Here is a 7861-nt window from a genome sequence, read left to right as displayed (position 1 = left end):
CAGCGCCATCTTGCCCTGACGCAGTTACTAAAGTCATGGGAAAATTGGTGTCTCCTCGTCCACGCCAGCACCCCGAAGTTTCGCAGAGGCCGAGCCGGGGCCCTCACCTCGCGCAGGGACAGGAGAAAACAGTCAAGGAAAAGCCTTGAGATTCCCTTCGCCACCGCTTGGGTTCCATACCGGCCGCGGCAGCAATGAACACCATCGTCACTGCTCTCTCTCTCTGCAACAGCCTCCCCCGACGGCTCTGGCCCCGCCCGCTGCTGCAGCATGAGGTCACCGCTAGCCAATCACGACACGCCCAACAGAACACCTCGGGCACTGATTGGCTGCACAGACCGCCTCTGCCTCTCCCGACTCCGCTTACCAAGCGCTCCGGGAGGCTGTGGAGCTAGAAGACGGAAACCGCCATTACGGGGAAAGACCCCGAAAACAGGAGCCGCAATCACCGTGTTATTTTACTGGGGAAACCCTTTATTCTTTGGCTTGCCCCTCTGTTCTTTGAGATAACCGTCTCTCTGACCCTCCCTCGTTTAATCACCGACGCATAAAGGAATTCCCGCTCCCCTCCCCGCACATTGTCCCGCCGGCGGGGAAATCCTTCCCCGGGGCCAAAGTAGGAGGCACAGACGGCAACTGCACCGACGGCAACGGCAGCTTTTTACCCCGATACACGGTGGCAGGGAGGCGGCGCTGACGGTGGCTGTATTTTTCCTGCTGCTTCTCCCCCCGACCTCTTCCGTTTCTCGCTCCTCCATCGAGACGGCGCTGGACTCGCCAGCTCCGCTTTTATCCGGTGCTCGGAGCCTGCGCACTGGAACCGCCTCAGCCCCTAGTGGGCGTCGAGTGACACCCCAACCGAGTTCATCCCGCGCTGGAGGCTAGACTGAGGAGGGGGAGGGAGAAGGGCAGACCAGGGCTGAGGTGGTTTTGGGAGTGGGAGAAAGTGCATGGGGTGGGGTGTCTTTCCAGGGCCTCCAATCATTATCCTTCCACCCAGCAGTGGCGCGCCCAAGCTCACCGATATCCAGACTTGAGGGCTACTCAGGGAAAGGGGATAAAGAACCAATCCCATCAAATACCGAAACTTTCCCAAACCTTCGGTGCATTGTTGACTGCATCTGTTGTGAAATAGACGGAGATTCTATCCACCGCTCTGCCTCCAGTTGGCTTTCTTCTAGCCGCGGTGGAGAGGGAACGGCGGGCGGCAGCCCACAAGCAAAATGGCGGCGGACAGCTTCGTCCCCTCCCCCTTTTTCACAGAGAGAGAGGCAGTGACACTGAGCGGGCGCAGGGGGCCGAGTCCGAGACGGTACCTGAGTTCGGGAGCGGCAACAGAGGGGGCATAGACACTCTTGAGCAGCCTCGCCGTCGCCTCTGCGTTCCTGTTGACTTTCTCGGTGCCCCCTCCCCTACTCCTCGGTTGCTGGTGAAGAGGCTGCGAGCTGCTGTTTGGGGAGGGGGTGTGTGGAGCCGGGTCCTGAGTCCGCAGTGGCTGCTGTCGGGGGGTCGTCCGACCGCGGAGGTGTGGACAGACTCCTTGGGGGTCGAGCAAATAACGGGGTTCGGGTGTCTGGTGTGTGAACATCACAGGTCAGTGCCTGTCGTCTCCTTGGGAGTTCATGGGGTTTGCGGGGTGGAGGGACGTGTGTTTCCAGGGGTAGGGGGCTTTCGCATCTTTATCTTTCCGGCGGGAGGGGTCGACGTTGGCTCTCAGGTGTCTTGGCGGGGGCAAGACGTTGGTTGTTTGAATCGAATTTATCCTTTATCTTCTCTGTCCCTAGAAAGGGAACATTATGGCGGGGTTTAGGGTTGGGGAAGGGGAAATTGGCAGTTAAACCCCCTTGAGAGTGGGAGTTAGGGAGGGGGCGCGCTCCTCGCTGGCTGCGGGTTAGGGCCGCTTGTGTGAGGAGGGAGGCTTGTGACTGTTAGTAGGGTTTGTGTTGAAGTGGTCCCAGGAGCTGCCAGCTCTCCCTGTCCTCTACCGCATCTCGTTCAGGTGCTGGGAACCCGTCTAGGCCCCATTTTCTTCTGCTGCTTCCATTTCTTGCCTGGCAGTCTCAGGTTTAATTTTCTCATAAATACGAAGGGGGTGGAAAGAACGCCCTGGGTATCTCCCTTTGTGGGAGAACGAGACAGCTCTTCATCCTCTCCAGGAGAGGGTAAAACCGCCCCTGAGGTGGTCACCCCAGTACCCAGCCTTCTCAGTCTCCTCCCCCCCTCCTCTTGCATTATCGCCGTCCTTTACTGTAGCGGAGGCTTAGAAGCCACAATATGGCACATTTCAGGGAAGCTGATTTTGACCAAGGGATTGGCACAAACACTGTGGCAGCAGACACAGAAGAGAAACAAACGGTTCACTGTGCTAAACGGGGGAGGGGGAGAGAGAAAACAATCCGGAGGGCTCTCTTCCACCGGCCTTAGCTCCGTTGAGATCCGTTCTTGCTAGACTCTGTCTTAAGAACGATGCAGTTTCAAGGCAAAGGGAAATCGCTAGAGTGGCTATAGAGTAAACCCCGTTTTGCCTGTTTCCCCCCTTTTTAGAGATGTGAATAACGTAAGGTATTTGGAGTTCTGGAGACCTTGAAGAGAATTAAGTGAGGTGCATTCAACTCTGGGGTGGAGACATCAATACCTAATTGGAAAACAGTCCATTTTTTCCTTTAATCTCTGAGACGGGCAGTAAAAAGTGAAATTTCCCTCTTTTGTCCTTTACAGATTCTAAAAATGGCGGCCCCAGGCTGATGTTGTGGTAATCTAATCAGCTCGGGTCCTCCACACCCCTTGCAGTGCGTTTGTCTGCAGCATATTACAGGCTTATTATGTTTACATGAAAAGGCTGGGCTTTTTTTCTTCCCCAAACCGTTTACAGAGATGTGTTGATTTTACTGCAAATTACAATGCTGTGTCTTAGTTGATTAATTTTATGGCTTTTTCCTGAGAGGCAAATAAAATGACACCACTTTTGAAAAAATAAAAACACTCAGGTGTTTTTAATAGAAATTTCAGTAGTGAGGCCAGGTGCTCTTACATAGTAAAAAAATTATTTAGGGGCAAATAATAGTTTTTGTTTGGTTTAATCCAAAGCGTCTTTTATTCAATAAGCCAAAGTAAATTAAAATGTTTAGTAAGTGTGTAAGTGCAACCTATTTTGTGTGATTAGGCATTTTAGACTAGAGTGGAACGTTTCCCATCCAACTTCTGACCAATTTTGTGAATTTTGGTTTTTGTAATCTTTCAGATTTTTAGGGAGCTGTACAAACAAGCCTAAACCTGTTACTTCACTGGGTGTGGAGATGCTTGTTCTTCTCACTATTATATTTGGCATCCATTTTTCCCATATATATAAGCATTCCTGAGGAATTTTGTAAGTTGTGTATTTGATAAAGTGGAGCTGCATGCTTTGCTCCCTTACAGTTGTCTTACAGCATTCTGTTATAATTATGTAAGTAAAAAAGTAAGGCTCTAGCTCTTGATATTTTTCCTTCCCAAACATGCCCGTTTATGTACCCGTTATGGGATGTGGAATTTAGTCTGTTTTAATAGACTTTAAATAAAAGCCATATCATAACAGGGTTTTGAATCCATTTTATGCTATTTTCAAAATCTTACAGATTGGGGCAGAAAATTAAATGACGTCATTTAACTTTATTTTTTAAAGTGTGAATGATTAGAATTCATCTCTGTAGTGGGAAGTTGATCTTTTTTGGCCTGAAGTAAGCAGTGAGCTAGGAGTGGGCTATTAATGGCATTTAATGACCATTGTGATTGTGGAGCAACTGGAAGATGAGTGCCTTTCAATCCAGTAGTACTTAAAAAGGTTGGAGAGGATACACCCTTTCATGATTCTCTTATTTCATTGTAAATTCTGCTCTAAAATACTTACAGTGGAATAAGAGATTTATGAAGTTCATATATGAGTTAGACTGATGAAAAATTTCTAACTTCCAAAATAATAGTAGAAGTTACCGGCTTAGGGAGTTTTATCATGGAAGACTGAGCATACAACTTTACTTAGAATCTTTGAAATATTTTGTAAGATGAAGTGTTGGTGGGTGGTGGAAAAGTTTGTGTAGGGACTTGGGGTCAGTACTCATTTGTCATATGCTCTGACTGATCATATAATTCAGATCCTTAACTGCTGTGTAAAGATTGTACATTTATTTTATAGACTAAGTGGTTAAGATCTGTGATTCAGAAGGTTGGTACTTTAAACTTACTATCTAATGTAGGTAATTAGTATACTCTTGGGAAAACTTGGTTTATATAGCCAGAGGAGGGAACACTGTTTATATGCATGTTTTTGTTGATCTTGACCTTGCTCATGTCTAGACTTATAAGGCATTTGGATTTATTTGGCTTCAAACAAACAATATCAAGTTAGAAATTATAAGAAAAGCTGCCTTCACTCGAACGAGCTTTCTTCATACTGGCCTGCTTCATTGCTTTGTCGTTTGTTTCTTTTTGTTTGTATTGGTATGTTTTTGGTTCCTATAAAGTGAGTCTGGCTTTTTATTTATTTTTTGTATATTGCACTTTATAAATAACATGGTTGTAAATGTTTGCTTTTTATTCATGTATACCCCAATTGACTATCTATGTTTTGGATTGTCAAGGCAAATTTATTAAAAGGTGAGGCATAATTTTTGTTCCCAGAGAGTTTTGAAACATTTGGTGCCTTGGGGCAAAACTAGTCAAATGGTCTTTGTTCTTAGAATAGCTGAATTTGAGGGATTAGTTGTTTATCTGTTTAAGTGGATTTGTAGAAGATCATAATGTAATTGGAGAGCAAATTTTAGAGACATTTTGATCATGCTTCCCTTTTGTTGTCAGTATAAGTTACAGGACCCCATCGATCTCAGTTTAAGTTTAGAACCTTTACAGGACTTCTCATTTCTCTTCAAGTCTTTAGGTCTCTGATAACTCTTCTACAATTTTGCCTCATCTGTTTTCCTCACTACTTCCAGCCGGAGAATTTTTACCATATATACCGCAGTAAGCTCTAGGATTTCTTGAATCTAAAAATGAGGAAATTGGCAAAAAGCCAATTAATAAGTTAGGAGAAACTCTTCCTCTCAATATATACTGTAGTGGTCTTAGTGAAATTAGAACTTATTAAATTGGTTTCTTATTTCTAAGAATAATATGGCCCATTTTTATGCATCAAACTCTTAAAGAAGGTTATGGTTTTATTTTTTTAAATGTATTTTATAAATCCTAATAGCTCTTCTTTTCTGGAAGTTACTACTGGGACTTAAAATGTATACTACTGTTGTGTATTTAAAGTATTGTATAAAATCAACAGGACTTTGAAGAGCTATCAAAAAACTGCTTAAGGAATATTAGTATGGAATCTTCTTAAGAGACATTATGTTTATTTTTTAAAAAATATTTTAATAATATATAAAATAGCTTCTATCTCCAAAGGATTCATTCTCAGCAGATAGTAGGTGCCCAATTTTTTGTTCAATTTAAAGCTTTTGTTAAGTGAACACATTTACATCTCAGATATTCAGGGTGATCAGGGACTGTTCCTTGTCATGTGTGAGAATAAATGTTAAATACATGTATTCTGTGAGATTTACTTTTTAATGTTGAATATAGAATTATTCTTACTTTGTGATAAAATTATTTTTTGTGTTGACTGGCAAAATAACAAGACAGATACTATTTGAGATATTGCAGTGTAAATGTTATTCAGTTTGTAGGCTGGGTTTAAAATTGGAGTGGCTTACTATCTCTTTTTTTACTGCCTCTTTTATAATAATGTTGGGAGTAGCCTCATTTTTTTCCTTAATATATATTTTTTAACATCTTTATTGGGGTATAATTGCTTTACAATGGTGTGTTAGTTTCTGCTTTATAACAAAGTGAATCAGTTATACATTTACATATGTTCCCATATCTCTTCCCTCTTGCGTCTCCCTCCCTCCCACCCTCCCTATCCCACCCTTTTTCCTTAATATTGAACGAAAAAGATATTTTTGTATTACCTAAAAATTTATTTAATATGGAAGAGCAATATTTGTGGTTGAAAATTGTTTTTAGTGCACTAAAGTTTTGAAGTAGACAGTATTTAATGGTAACAGTCTTGCCATTGCAATTTAAGGATGAGTATTTTGTAAAGAGGTAGGAGTTGACCAAAAGAAATTGTTTTCTGTTATTGTGAGCACTTATGATGAGTGCCACAGTAAAAATCAAATGGTAGTGACTCAGACTAGGTTAATTAGATCTTAACTTGTATCTTTAAGAATATGAGAGGTTTTTATTAACCATTGGTAACCAGGACGCTTTTTACTTAAATCAGAATCAAGAAGATAGTTTTATATTTTACTTGGTATGTATTTTTGCTTGATATCAGTTCAGTTCTTGTGGATAGCTCATAAATCAAATTTTATTTTAAATTGTGTAGGAAAGCCATGTTTTATACCTTTGTTGAAAATCTCATTTGGTTATTTATCAAACCTATTTAAGCTTTTAGGGACGTTGGACATTTTCCATGCAACAGGTCAGTCACAGATGTCTTCTTTGGTGTGTTGCATTAAGATGCCATCAAAACAGACATTATGCTTTAAAATAATGAGTAAATAATTTATAATTTAATGAGTAAATAATTACTTGTCAATCATTTTAAATTAAAATACCTATTTTTGCATTTTAAAACTATCTCAAATGTGAAATCTGGGTTTAAGGAAGGACCTATATACAGGTCAACATGAGATACAAAATGATAAGTACAGCTTTCTTTATACAACTGGAGAAGAGATAATTTTCTACTAACTCTTAGATGATCGCGCAGTTTAGTTAATCCAAACGTATAAACATTCTTGGTCCTGAGGTTTATTATTGAGAAAGATAATATTGAGTAATCACACCTGTGTTATAACCAACACGGGTGCACCATTTAAGGTCTGAGCCTGTGGCAGAAGCTAAGTAATATAACAGTGGGATTGAGTTAGTTTTGGTTTGTGGTATTTATAAGATAATTTCAAGTTCACATAATTATGTTATCTAACATTTTATCTGAGACCAGAAAATTAAAAACTTTTTAAAATCTTTTTTGAGTTTTATTTTCAAAAAGTACTTAAAACATTTTTATTTAAAGACTTTAACAAAATTTTCCATGATAAATTAATTTAAATAAGTTTAAACTTTAGAGCTATATGTTTTCCATTTTTCTCACCGTTTGGTGTAAGAATTAGGTAAAGCCTAGTGTCAATGGTTTTTGGCAAAAAGTGAGGAATGTGGTAGAAATTAACCATTATCACTTAAGATACTGTCCGGAAAACACAGGTTTGTTTTTTCAAAAGTTCACATATCAGGAGACTATCTGTGAGAAAGATAAGCCCTTCTAATACTTTTTCTTATATCACAGACTAATAATGAGGTCATAGTTTCTATTTTTGATTTTACAGAGAGACCTCTTGCATTCCTCTTATTTTGTATGTCATTTAAAGAAAGACAAGTTTCAGGAATTTGAAAACCCATTTCATCTTTAATCATGTGGCAAAAGATGATTAAAATTTTTTTTTAATTAATTAATTTACTTGTTTTTGGTGCGTTGGGTCTTCTTTGTTATGTGTGGGCTTTCTCTATTCTCCATTGCTGTGTGTGCACTTCTCATTGTGGTGGCTTCTCTTGTTGTGGAGCACGGGCTCTAGGCGTACGTGGGCTCAGTAGTTGTGGCTCGTGGGTTCTAGAGCACAGGCTCAGTAGTTGGGGCGAATGGGCTTAGTTACTATGCAGCATGTGGGATCTTCCTGGACCAGGGATCGAACCTGTGTACCCTGCTTTGGCAGGTGGATTCTTAACCCCGCCCCACCAGGGGAGTCTCAAGATGGGAAGATACTTTGGTAGCCAT

At 41.3% G+C, this 7861-nt stretch overlaps 1 protein-coding gene and 1 long non-coding RNA gene across 2 annotated transcripts in view; one reads left to right on the top strand and one right to left on the bottom strand.

Moving 5' to 3' along the window:
• Positions 1-453: 453 nt before the first annotated feature.
• On the bottom strand, positions 454-1235 carry LOC112407433 (uncharacterized). The gene is made up of 2 exons (XR_003004741.1): positions 1099-1235; positions 454-886 (listed from the first exon to the last, which is right to left on the bottom strand). It is a non-coding gene; the product is annotated as an uncharacterized LOC112407433 (long non-coding RNA).
• Positions 1236-1254: 19 nt separating this feature from the next.
• The window catches only part of KMT2E (lysine methyltransferase 2E (inactive)), a gene marked incomplete at its 3' end in the record, with an annotated part of 94639 nt that continues 88032 nt past the window's right edge, over positions 1255-7861 (top strand). The window contains exon 1 of the mRNA XM_024756716.1: positions 1255-1593. The remainder of the gene's footprint in view (positions 1594-7861) is intronic.

This window comes from Neophocaena asiaeorientalis, unplaced genomic scaffold (genome assembly GCF_003031525.2).
Source record: "Neophocaena asiaeorientalis asiaeorientalis breed wild unplaced genomic scaffold, Neophocaena_asiaeorientalis_V1.1 scaffold472, whole genome shotgun sequence".
NCBI lineage: Eukaryota > Metazoa > Chordata > Mammalia > Artiodactyla > Phocoenidae > Neophocaena > Neophocaena asiaeorientalis.
Note: the sequence above shows the minus strand (reverse complement) of the source record. Positions and strands in the feature narration are given on the sequence as shown.